Below are 13,705 nucleotides of genomic sequence, written 5' to 3'. Positions count from 1 at the left end.
ACCTAGGGAGCATAGTTAACCCCTTGATTGCCCCCTAGTGTTAACCCCTTCCCTGTCAGTAACATTTATTCAGCAATCAGTGGCTATTTTTAGCTCTGATAGCTGTATAAATGTCAACGGTCCCAAAATAGTGTCAAAAGTGTCCGATTTGTCCGCTGCAATGTCGCAGTCCTGATAAAAATCGTAGATCGCTGCCATTACTAGTAACAATTAATATTAATAATAAAAATTACATAAATATATCCCCCTATTTTGTAGATGCTATAACGTTTGCGCAAACCAATCAATATACGCTTATTGCGATTTTTTTTTTTACCAAAAATACGTAGAAGAATATATATCAGCCTAAACTGATGAAGAAATTCTTTTTTTTAAAATATATTTTGGGGATATTTATTATAGCTAAAAGTACAAAATAGTGTGTTTTTCTCAAAATTGTCACACTTTTTTTTTTTTTTTTTTTTTTTTTTATAGTGCAAAAAATAAACACCGCAGATCAAACACCATCAAAATAAAGCTATTTGTGGGGAAAAAAGGACATAAATTTTGTGTGGCTACAACGTTGCACGACTGCACAATTCTGTTAAGGCCCATACACACGATCAGACTTTTTGACAACAAACATGCAAATTAGCTGTTTTGGAGCAACATCCGACTGTGTGTACGCTCCATCGGACAAACTTTTTTGGCTTTCATCGGACTTTTGTTGGCTGTGCGAACGGACAAACTTTCTGGCAACAAAAGTCCGATGGAGCAAAGTCTGATCGTGTGTACAGAAAACCATAGGACTTTTGTACAAAGTGCAAACAGGCATGCTCAGAACCAATGCAAAAGATCAGACAACAATACAGAAGTTGACCAAAGGTGGCGGTAAAGAGCAGAAAAACCACGTGGTTTGGTGAAAGTTGGCTGAAAAAGTCCTGCTGTGTGTATGCAATACAAGTTCAGGGCCGACGCCCTTTGTACAAAAATCAAAAGGGAAAGTTTGTACAAAGTCCTATCGTGTGTATGAGGCTTTAGAGTGACAAAGTGCCGTACCCTTTTCTTGTTTTGTATATTGAGCTTCAGTGTAGTGAATTCAGACAAATTAGACAAACTTTTATTATATAGTTTTTCAGTGATGCTAAAATGAAAGCAGATGAAGACACAACTTCTTCTTTTTTTTTTTTGATGTTTAGAGATTATATTTCATCATCGTCATCTACATACAGGGAGGAGTTTCCTATTGCTGGGAAATCAGAAGATTTAGATGAAAGTAGAAGATAGCCAAGGCATCTCAAGTCGTTGGACCAGGTAAGAAAATTGTTGCACAAAGACATAGTTCTATTTACTATAACCAGAAGCATACATATTCGTGTTGAAACAAGTAGGACAAACATCAGAGAAAAAGCATAATTAACATAGAATATAATATAAATAATGAGTTGTCCTCATTCTAGTTTATACAACGCATTCCAAAATAATGTGTTTAATGCTTTTTGTTCTAATGATTTCTTGGAATGTTTGAATATGTTTTCTGGAAATAAAAGCTGTAAAAATTATCATAAACAGTTCTTTCAGATTTGTAATTAGGAATATGCAATGCGGGACTTATTTATAAAAAAAATAGTACAAAGAAATTGACCTGGGTACATACAGGTTTCAACTTTCAGTCTAGTTCTGCTTAGATATCAATGAAAAGTCCTGAGAGGTTTCTTTTAGTGAAATCACTGTGTTTTCATAGATAAGTGCCTTTATGTTCTTTGTATGTTGTATAGTTACATAGTTACATAGTTACATAGTAGGTGAGGTCGAAAAAAGACACAAGTCCATCAAGTCCAACCAATGTGTGTAATTATATGTCAGTATTACTTTGTATATACCTGTATGTTGTGGTCATTCAGGTGCTTATCTAATAGTTTCTTGAAACTATCGATGGCCCCCTGCTGAAACCACTGCCTGTGGATGGGAATTTCACATCCTTGCCGCCTTTACAGTAAAGAACCCTCTACGTAGTTTAAGGTTTGAACTTATTTTCTTCTAATTGTAATGAGTGGCCAAGTGTTAAACTCCCTTCTGCAGTTTTATCCCTATTGTGGGGTCACCAGCATGGTATTTGTAAATTGAAATCATATCCCCTCTCAAGAGTCTCTTCTCCAGCGAGAATAAGTTCAGTGCTCACAACATTTCCTCATGATTAATATCCTCTAGAAAATGTATTAGCTTTGTTGCCCTTCTTTGTACTCACTCAATTTCCAGTACATCCCTCCTGAGGACTAGTGCCCAGAACTGGACAGAATTCTCTAGGTGCGGCCAGACCAGAGTCTTCTAGAGCGGGAGAATTATTGTTTTATCTCTGGACTTAATCTCCTTTTTAATGTGTGCCAATATTCTATTTGCTTTGTTAGCAGCAGCTTGGCATTGCATGCCATTGCTGAGCCTATCATCTACTAGGACCACCAGGTCCTTTTCCATCCTAGATTCCCCCAGAGGTTCTCCCCCAATGTATAAATTGCATTCATATTTTTGCCACCCAAATGCATTATTTTACATTTTTCTATATTCAACTTCATTTGCCATGTAGTTGCCCACTTCATTGATTTGTTCAGATCTTTTTGCAAGGTTTCCACATCCCACTGAGAAGTTATTGCCCTGCTTAGCTTAGTATCATCCTCAAATACAGAGATTGAACTGTTTACCCCATCCTCCAGGTCGTTTATGAACAAATTAAACAGGATTAGTCCCAGCACAGAACCCTGGGGGACCCCACTACCCAGCCCTGACCATTCCAAGTACTCCCCATTTATCACCACCCTCTGAACTCGCCCTTGTAGCCAGTTTTCAATCCATGTACTCACCCTATGGTCCATGCCAATGGACCTTATTTTGTACAGTAAACATTTATGGGGAACTGTGTCAAACGCTTTTGCAAAATTCAGATATACCACAATTATGGGCCTTCCTTTATTTAGATGACAACTCACCTCCTCATAGAAGGGTAATAGATTGGTTTGGCAACAACGATTCTTCATGAATCGATGCTGATTACTGCTAATGATACCATTCTCATTACTAAAATATTGTATATAGTCCCTTATCATCCCCTCCAAGAGTTTACATACTATTGGTGTTAGGCTAACTGGTCTGTAATTCCCAGGGATGTATTTTGGGCCCTTTTTAAATATTGGTGCTACATTGGTTTTTCTCCAATAAGCTGGTACCATTCCAGTCAGTAGACTGTCATTAAAATTCAGGAACAATGGTCTGGCAATTACTTGACTGAGTACCCTAAGTACCCTCGGGTGCAAACCAGGAAGGAGGGGGCAGAGCTTAGCCCTTCCTGCGCTGAGGGGAAGGGATGTCAGGAGCCCAGGCACCGAAGGAGGCAGACTACAAGGGACCCCCTAGCAACAGACATTTAGAGGTGAGTTTAAATTTTTTTCTCTCCAAATGTTTGTTTTTTTAATTTTTTTTAGGAATTTTAAGCATTTTTGTGTGTGTGGAACACCACTTTAATATGCTCTTAAAGAAAACCCATCTCTCCTCCGTGTTCTTTGTTCCTAAGATTTTATCCCAATTTATGCCTTCTAGCAAGGTTCGTAGTTTAGGGAAGTTGGCTCTTTTGAAATTCAGTGTCTTTGTATCCCCCTTATGATTCCTATTTGTGTGATTTATACTGAATCCAATTGACCTGTGATCTCTGTTACCTAAATTTCCCCATCTGTGATCAGGTATGTATTGGTAATCAGTAGATCCAGTAACGCTTTATTTCTAGTTGGTGCGTCTACCATCTGACCCATAAAATAGTCCTGCAAGACATTTAGGAACTGGCGAGCCTTAGATGAACGAGTGGTTCCCTCTGCAAACTCTATGTCTAGATAGGTAAAATCCCCCATTATGATAACACTTCCCATCCTTGCTGCTAATCCAAATTGTGATAGGAGATCTGCCTCCCCTTCCTCCCTCAGGTTAGGGGGCCTATAGCATACTCCCAGTATTATTTTCCCATTAACTTCATCCCTTTGGAGCTCTACCCATAAGGATTCCACCTCCTCCCAAGCTCCCTTAGTGATGTCATCTCTCACATTCACTTGTACATTATTCTTGATATATAGGCATACCCCTCCCCCTTTTTTACCCTCTCTATCCTTGTGATAAAGGGTTTACCCTGGAATGGTTGCCAGCCAATCATGAGAGCTGTTGAACCAGGTCTCTGAAATTCCCACAAAATCCAAATCCTCCTTGTACAACAGTATCTCAAGTTCACCCATCTTGTCCGCCAGGCTCCTGGCATTGGTGAACATGCCACGTAATTTAGACCGGTCGCATATTATCCTCTTATTGGGTAGTCCGAGATTACCTTGAGCTTATGTGCTTTGGTCAACCTACCACTAATGCCCCCAATACTACCCTCTGGAATATGCTCCACGCTGGCTATCTCTACCTCTGGACCCTCCCTCCATCACCTATTTTAAAAACCCCTTTAACTTTTTGGCCATCTTCATTCCCAGCTGATCTGCACCCTCCTCATTTAGGTGCAGTCCATCCCTTCTATAGTACTGGTTATCAACTGAGAAGTCAGTCCAGTCCTCCAGGAACCCAAACCCCTCCTTACTACACCCTACTCCACGGCCACTTGTTTACTTCATTGTTGACATTGAGCACACATCCCTTAAGAACCTGGCGCAAAAATGTTTGTCATGCTTAGGGTTGAACGAACCCGAACTGTAAAGTTCGGGTTTATACCGGACTTTTGGATTTTTGGTCCCGAACCCGAACAATTGACTGTATGTTCGAGTTTGGGTCCGGTGTTCGGCAAAGTAATGCCACATTTTAAAAAGCCCTGCAGCAGCCAATCAACATTGGTTTAACTGGTGTGCCCTTAGAAGCCATCACAGCCATGCCTACTAATGGCATGGCTATGATTGGCCAGTGCAGCATGTGACCCAGCCTCTATTTAAGCTAGAGGCACACAGCACGTCACTCTGCTTTAGACAGTGTAGGGAAAGGTTCCTGGCTGCTGCTATGAGGGAGAGAATTACATGAGAGGAGTCCTGATTCTGAAATCTATTCTAATTGGTCAGCGATTTTACACTGCACTGAGAGAAAAGATAGACAGTGTAGGACAAGGTTCCTGTTGCTGCTTTGAGGGAGAGAGAATTACCTAGGAGTCCAGATTCAGAAATCTATTCTAATAACTCAGCGATCTACATAGATTTACCTGGTTGGGTTGCAGTGCACAGTCTTTTTACACTGCCATGAGCCCAGTGCCAGAGAAAATAAAACTTTTATCTACAAGCTCAGTGCACCAGCACTGCATATGTTACTGTGAGATACACCCTGTACATACTGTGGGTGTATTCTGTTATTGCAAAAACACCCATTTAGAGCAAAAAAAAAAAAAACTTTGCAGTGTTTTCTGCATATGTGGAGGTGTGCGTTACACAATTTATATACTTTTCTTCTGTTGTGCTATTCAAAAAAAATTTAGGACTAAAACATTTTTTTTAAAAAGCATTTTCGGCATTTCTGTAGCTCTGAGATACACATACTCTGGGTGTATTCTGCTATTGCAAAAACACCCATTTAGGGCAAGATCCTAAATTTGGAAAATAGGAGGAGGACGTCAAAGAAGGGAAGTGGCTCCGGTCATGGTGCTGCTGGTGGAGCTCCTGTTGCAGGGAGAGGACGTGGTCAATCTGTGCCAGCTACACGCACAAGTGAAACACCTTCCTCAGGTGCGAGTAGGCGACAGAGCCTGCAGCGGTATTTTGTCGGGCCTAATGCGGCTGTACGAATGTTGAGGCCGGGACAAGTACAGGCGATAGTAGATTGGGTTGCTGACATTGCCTGAAGCGAGGCATAAATGTTCTCAACCTGAGCACAACCTGCATGACCAGGCATCTAAGTGCAAAGCACGAGCTGCAGTGGAGTAGACACCTCAAAAACAAAGAAAGGTCTCTGGCTCCTCCTGTTTCCTCTTCTGCTGCAGTCTTGGCCTCTTCATCCACCTCTGTAGTGACAGTGGCACCTGCCAACCCGCAAACAGAGGATCTGCCAGCAACATTACCGCCTGGGTCACCAACCATCTCCACAATGTCCCATGGAAGTGTTCAGCTCTCTATCTCCCAAACACTGGAGCGGAAGAGGAAGTACCCCCCTAGCCACCCGCGATCCCTGACCCTGAATGCCAGCATTTCAAAATTCCTCGCCTTTGAAATACTGTCATTCCGTCTGGTGGAGACACAGAGTTTTAAAAGCCTGATGGCATTGGCTGTCCCACAGTACATCGTGCCCAGCCGCCACTACTTTTCCGGGGGAGCCATCCCTTCCCTGCACAACCAAGTGGGGGACAAAATCAGGTGTGCACTGCGCAACGCCATCTGAGGCAAGGTCCACCTAACTACGGATGCGTGGACCAGTAAGCACGGTCAGGGACGTTATATCTCCCTAACAGCACACTGGGTAAATGCAGTGGCGGATGGGCCTGAGGCGGATAGCAGTTTGGCGCATGTCCTTCAACCACCGAGGATTGCAGGGCGCTTCAGTTTGCCTCCTGTTGCTAACTCCTACTACTCCGCTTCCTCATCCTCTACCGCCTCCTCATCCGGTCAGTGTAACACCTTCACCACCAACTTCAGCACAGCCAGGGGTAAACGACAGCAGGCAGTTTTAAAACTTTCCTGTTTGGGGGAAAACCCCACACCGCACAGGAGTTGTGGAGGGACATGGAACAACAGACCGATGAGTGGTTGGTGGCAGGGAGCCTCAAACTCGGCCTGGTGGTGTGCGATAATGGGTGAAATCTCATAGCAGCTCTGGGCCTAGCCAGTTTGACACACATCCCTTGCCTGGCGCATGTGCTGAACTTGGTGGTCCAGAGGTTCCTTAAAAATTACCCCGATATGCCAGAGCTGCTGCAGAAAGTGCGGGCCGTCTGTGCGCACTTTCGGCGTTCTCATCCTGCTGCTGCTCACCTGTCAGCACTGCAGCGTAACTTCGGCTTTCCCGCTCACCGCCTCATATGTGATGTGCCCACAAGGTGGAACTCCACCTTGCACATGCTGGCCAGACTGTGCGAGCAGCAGCAGGCGATAGTGGAGTTTCAGCTGCAGCATGCACACGTGAGCCGCTCTGCGGAACAGCACCACTTCACCACCTATAACTGGGCCTCCATGCGAGACCTGTGTGCCTTGTTGCACTGTTTTGAGTACTCCACCAACATGGCCAGTGCCGATGACGCCGTTTTCAGCGTTACTATCCCAGTTCTATGCCTCCTTGAAAAAACGCTTTGGGCGATGATGGGAGAGGATGTGGCACAGGAGGAGGAGGAAGAGGGATCATTTCCAAGGCTTTCAGGGCAGTCATTTACAAGTGGCTATGAGGGTGGGTTCCTGCACCAACAAATGCCAGGTACACAATTGTCCGGCAGCAAGGGCACAGTTCTGGAGGATGACGAGGTGGAGGATGAGGAGGAGGAGATGGAGGAGGAGGAGATGGAGGAAGAGGAACCATGTTCACATGGGCGGCCTGGCAAACATGAATGATTACATGCTGCAGTGTCTCTGCAACGACTACCGAGTTGCCCACATTCTAACTGGTGCTGATTACTGGGTGGCCAGCCTGCTGAATCCCCGTTACAAGGACAACGTACCGTCCTTAATTCCCTCACTGGAGTGTGATCGTAAGATGCATGAGTACAAGCGCACTCTGGTAGACGCGCTGCTGGTGGCATTCCCACCTGACAGCGGGGGTACGGTGGAAGCACAAGGCAAAGGCAGAGGAAGAGGAAGGCACCAACGCAGCCGGGGAACTGCCAGCACCTCAAAAGGCAGGGTTAGCATGGCAGAAATGTGGAAAAGCTTTGTCAGCACGCCACAAGAACCAGCACCACCAGCTGAGATGGAACGTCTTAGCAGGAGGCAGCATTTCACCAATGTGGTGGAGCAGTATGTGTGCACACGCTTACACGTACTGAATGATGGGTCTGCCCCCTTCAACTGCAGCCAGTGTATTATCTGAACGTGTATTTAGCACGGCAGGGGGCATTATCACAGACAAACGCAGCCACCTATCAAGAGCCAATGTGGACAAGCTCACGTTCATTAAAATGAACCAAGCATGGATCCTACAGGACTTGTCCGTACCATGTGCAAAATAGACATGTATACATGTTCTGACAAAAACTGTCAGGCCATCGGATAGTGTCCGGCCCGAGGACAAGGAGATTCCGAAAATCTCGGAAGATGAACGGCGCCTGCGCAGTGAGTGCAGGTTCAAGCCCCACCATCCAAGTGGACATACGGTAGCACATAGTAACAGGGCCCCTCATGGGCTCGCTTCACTCAGCTTGCTTCGGGCACGGCCTGGCTTCACTCAGCTTGAACCTCGGATGGTGTGGCTTGAACCTGGACTCACGGCGCAGCAACATTCATCTTCGGAGATTTTCGAAATCCCCTTGTCCTACATACTGAGCAAGCACAGTACAGGGCGGACACTATCCGAGGGGGGACAGAATTCAACACATCACCGGCCTTACCCAGCCATTGTTGTATTTTTGAACCAGTGTTGGCTACCTCGTCCTCCTCTACCGTCGCTTCCACTTACACCGCCACATCCACAGCCACCTCAACCTCCTACTCCATATGGACCTCATCCTCCTAGGTCAAGATTATAATTTTAAATTTTTTAAATTTCAAAGTATTTTATTTTCCCACTAGCTTATTCATTAAATTGAATATTTTTTTTCCAGAAAGGCATCGTGCCGTTGAGTTTCTGAGGTTCTTAATCACTTCCTGTACCTCTTCTTCTGAGAAGGGGGCCTCCAGCCTATGTATATATTTATTTAGTTTATGTTATTTTAAGTTATTTCCCTATATATTTGCAGAGCACTTGTCATGCTCTTAGCAGCATTTTGTTGCCATTTGCAGCCCTCTAGCCCTTCCCATGACTTTTTTAGAGCCATTTTAGTCCTCAAAAGTTTGGGTCCCCATTGACTTCAATTGAACTTTTTTCCGAAGTTCGGCCAAATCCTGTCAAACGCGAACATCCAGGTGTCTAGTCATGCTTTCTTTTAACTATTTCACACAGGCATACCTTTTCTTTTACAGAAATTTTTTTTATTTTCAAACTTAGGATACAAGCGCAAGAGTACACTGCAGGTAGGTTATACTAGATAGTATGATTTGTAGCTTGAGTCAACAGAAGAAATAAAATGATGTGTTCTAATCTAAACAATAAGCAGCAATATCTTTGCAGAGATGGCATGGCATAGAGCCATGAATATACGATTTGGTATATGTTTAAGACTTGTCAATGTAGAAAAGAGAGCGATAATGCTAAAAAGAGAAAAAGAGGATTGTGTCAAAGAAGGGTAGAGGAGAGGGATGGGGAAGACGTAGAGAGGCGGTGGGTAGCCAGTCGTGTAGATGAGAGGGGGGGAGAAGGGGTAAAGATTGGGTGGGTAGCTGGCCGGGTAGAGGAGAGGAAGGGAGAAGGGGTAGAGAGGGGGTGGGTAGCTGGCTGGGCAGGGCTGGACTGGGACAGAAATTTGGCCCTGGACTTCATCCAGACCGGCCCACGTACATTTTGAGTGTCCCATCAGCACTCCCTTATATCAGAGTGTCCCATCACCAGCCCCCTTACATCAGAGTGTCCCATCAGCACCCCCTTACATCAGAGTGTCCCATCAGCACCCTCTTACATCAGAGTGTCCCATCAGCACCCCCTTACATCAGAGTGTCCCATCAACACCCCCTTACATCAGAGTGGCCCATCAGCACCCCCTTACATCAGAGTGTCCCATCAGCAGCCCCCTTACATCAGAGTGTCCCATCACCACCCCCCTTACATCAGTGTCCCATCACCAGCCCCCTTACATCAGAGTGTCCCATCACCAGCCCCCTTACATCAGAGTGTCCCATCACCACCCCCCTTACATCAGAGTGTCCCATCACCAGCCCCCTTACATCAGAGTGTCCCATCACCAGCCCCCTTACATCAGAGTGTCCCATCAGCACCCCCTTACATCAGAGTGTCCCATCAGCACCCCCTTACATCAGAGTGTCCCATCACCAGCCCCCTTACATCAGAGTGTCCCATCACCAGCCCCCTTACATCAGAGTGTCCCATCACCAGCCCCCTTACATCAGAGTGGCCCATCAGCAGCCCCCTTACATCAGAGTGTCCCATCAGCACCCCCTTACATCAGAGTGGCCCACTGAGCCATCGGCCCACCGGGAAACTCCCGGTAGTCCCAATGGCCAGTACATGCCTGTGGCTGGGTAGAGGAGAGAGAAGGGGTAGAGAGGGGGTGGGTAGCCGGAAGGGTAGAGGAGAGGGAGGGAGAACTGATGAAGAAATTTGTTTTTTTTTTAAATATTTTTGGGGAATATTTATTATAGCAAAAAGTACAAAATATTGTGTTTTTTTTTTCAAAATTGTCACTCTTTTTTTTGTTTATAAAAAAAGGACATACATTTTGTGTGGGTACAACGTTGCACTCAGCCTTTTGAGGCTGAAGTGGTTAAATACCACCAAAAGAAAGCTCTACATGCCTCATCACTACTCTGAAACACTGAATTAATATTGCATTTGCATCATTGGATCATGTGTATTCCATTCCTTTTCTTGTTTTGTATATTGAGCTTCAGTGTAGTGAATTCAGACAAATTAGACATAAACTTTTATTATATAGATTTTCAGTGATGCTAAAATGAAAGTAGATCGAAACACAACTTCTTTTTTTTTTTTTTACTGCTTAGAATTTATATTTCATCATCGTCATCTGCATAGAGGGAGGAGTTTCCTATTGCTGGGAAATCAGAAGATTCAGATGAAGGCTTAGAAGAGAAGAAGAGAAGACAGCCACGGCATCCAAAGTCGTCGGACCAGGTAAGAAAATTGTTGAACAAAGACCTAGTTCTATTTACTATAACCAGAAGCATAGTGTCAATTTGTTCTCATTCTAGTTTATACAACTCATTCCAAAAGAATGTGTTTAATCCTTTTTTTTTCTAATGATTTCTTGGAATGTTTGAATATGTTTTCTGTAAATAAAAGCTGTAAAAATTATCATAAACAGGTATTTTAGATTTGTGATTAGGAATATGCATTGCGGGTCTTATTTATAAAAGTTAGTACAAAGCAATTGACCTGGGTACATACAGGTTTCAACTTTCAGTCTAGTTCTGCTTAGATATTAATGAAAAGTCCTGAGAGGTTTCTGTTAGTGAAATCAATGTGTTTTCATAGATAAGTGCCTTTATGTTCTTTGTAGGTTGAAGGTTATTTTATTTTTCACTATTCAATTTCACTGTTGAAATTGAGCACATTAAGAACCTGGCGCGAACTGTTTGTCATGCTTTCATTTAACTATTTCACACAGGCTTTTGTTTTCTTTTACAAAGCTCAAGAGTAGACTGCAGGTAGGTTATACTAGACAGTACGATTTGTAGCTTGAGTCAACAAATGTGTTCTAATCTATACAATAAGCAGCAATATCTTTGTAGAGATGGCACGGCATAGAGCCATGAATATACAATTTGGTACATGTTTAAGACTTGTCAATGTAGAAAAGAGAGAGTTAATGCTAAAAAGAGCAAAAGAGGAATGTGTCGAAGGGTAGAGGAGAGGGAAGGGGCAGAGAGGGGGTGGGTAGCCGGCCGGGTAGAGGAGAGGGAGGGAGAAGAAGTAGAGAGGGGGTGAGTAGCAGGCAAGGTTGAGTAGAGGGAGGGAGAATGGGTAGAGAGGGGGTGGGTAGCCAGCAAGGTTGAGGAAAGGGAGGAAGAAGGGGTAGAGAGGGGACTGGGTAGCCGGCAAGGTTGAGAAGAGGGAGGGAGAAGGGGTAGAGAGGGGGTGGGTAGCCGGTCAGGTAGAGGAGATGGAGGGAGAAGGGGTAAAGAGGTGGTGGGTAGCCAGCAGGGTAGAGGAAAGGGAGGGAGAAGGGGTAGAGAAGGGGTGGGTAGCTGGCCAGGTAGAGGAGATGGAGGGAGAAGGGGTAGAGAGGGGGTGGGTAGCCTGCAGGGTATTGTAGATGAAGGGAGAAGGGATAGAGAGTGGCTGGGTAGCTGGACGGGTAGAGGTGAGGGAGGGAGAAGGGGTAGAGAGGGGGTGGGTAGCCGGACGGCTAGAGGAGAGGGAGGGAGAAGGGGTAGAGAGGGGGTGGGTAGCCAGCCAGGTAGAGGAGAGGGAGGGAGAAGGGGTGGGTACCTGGCAGGGTAGAGGAGAGGGAGGGAGAAGGAGTAAAAAGGAGTTAGATATCCGGCAGGTAGAGGAGAGGGAGGTAGAAGGGGTAGAGACGGTGTGGATACCAGGCAAGGTAGAGGAGAGGGAGGAAGAAGGGGTATAGAGGGGTTGGTTAGCCGGCCGGGATAGAGGAGAGGGAGGGAAAAGGAGTAGAGAGGGGGTGAGTAGCTGTCAGGGTAGAGAGGGGGTGGGTAGCCAGCCAGGTAGAGGAGAGGGAGGGAGAAGGAGTAGAAAGGGGTTAGATATCCAGCAGGTAGAGGAGAGAGAGGGAGAAGGGGTAGAGAGGGGGTGGGTAGCAGGCAAGGTAGAGTAGAGTGAGGAAGAAGGGGTAGAGAGGGGGTGGGTAACCGGCAGGGTAGAGGAAATGGAGGGAGAAGGGGTAGAGGGGGGTGGGTAGCCAGAAGGGTAGAGGACAGGGAGGGAGAAGGGGTAATGAGGGGTTGGATAGCCGCAAGGGTAGAGGAGAGGGAGGGAGAAGGGGTAGAGGGGGGTAGGTAGCCGGCCAGGTAGAGGAGAGGGAGGGAGAGGTATAGAGAGGGGTGGGTAGCCATCAGTGTGTAGGTGTGCAGGCTCTATGTCATATCAGAGAGAGAGTAATGATTGAATGAAGTTAGGGTTGGGGTTATTGGGAAGCTAGAGACCATACTCATAGGAATTTTGATGTTCAAGACAGAAGTTAATTTTTCATGAACCATGGTTCCTGTTTCACTTCTATAAATATCAGGGATGGCTGCCTCCAAACTTTGGTGACAATCTGACATGCTGCTAAAATAATAAAAGAAACCATTTTCCTTTCTGACCTCATCAGGTCCAAATTAGGCTGATGGAGCAGGGCTTCCCATGGATTCGGGGGGTGGAGGTTTGTTAAAAGAGAAGTATGGGAATTTTTTTGGCTTAGGTGGATGCAACATCGGTGTGATGCTGCATCTGTCCCCCTCCGGCTCGGTTATCCGGCTGAGAACCGAGTGATCAAACACCACCGACCATTCAGTTCTCATGCTCCCTGAGCAGAGAGCTGGGACTGTCAGTCACTGCTCTCTATCTGCGCCCCCCCCCAGCACCTACTGGAGCGCTGGGATGTGGAGGGGGCAGGAGGGCTTAGGCTCACAGCGGCTTGCTGAATCAGGTGTCGGTCCAGGCATGTTGGGGGATCCCAACCACATGGTCGCGATCTATCACAAGCCTGGACCGGCTCTGTGACATCAGATGGCACTGGGATTCAGCCCACTGTCTGCTGAAAATAATCAGCACTCCTGATCCACAGGAGAAGTACAGCCAAATGTGCTTTGGCTGTACTTCTCCTTCAATATTAGTGCGAAGCATACTGTATACTCGTAGCCATAACAAGCACTTCTGCCTAGCAGCACTAGGCTCATTGGTTTGAATCCCAGCCACAACACTACCTGCCTGGAGTTTGCATGTTCTCCCTGTACCTGTGAGGGTTTCCTCCGGGTACTCCGGTTTCCTACCACATTCCAAA

General features: G+C 45.7%; 1 protein-coding gene across 1 annotated transcript in view; it reads left to right on the top strand.

The window, feature by feature from the left end:
* The first annotated feature begins 1,161 nt into the window (after window positions 1-1,161).
* Window positions 1,162-13,705, top strand: part of LOC143963745 (death-associated protein kinase 1-like) — a 102,746-nt gene continuing 90,202 nt past the window's right edge. The window contains exons 1-2 of the mRNA XM_077473470.1: window positions 1,162-1,293; window positions 10,743-10,872. The gene's annotated coding sequence lies outside the window, so the exon portion shown is untranslated. The remainder of the gene's footprint in view (window positions 1,294-10,742; window positions 10,873-13,705) is intronic.

Source organism: Lithobates pipiens, unplaced genomic scaffold (genome assembly GCF_037356315.1).
Source record: "Lithobates pipiens isolate NorthernLeopardFrog02 unplaced genomic scaffold, aLitPip1_a1.2 Scaffold_8, whole genome shotgun sequence".
NCBI lineage: Eukaryota > Metazoa > Chordata > Amphibia > Anura > Ranidae > Lithobates > Lithobates pipiens.
Note: the sequence above shows the minus strand (reverse complement) of the source record. Positions and strands in the feature narration are given on the sequence as shown.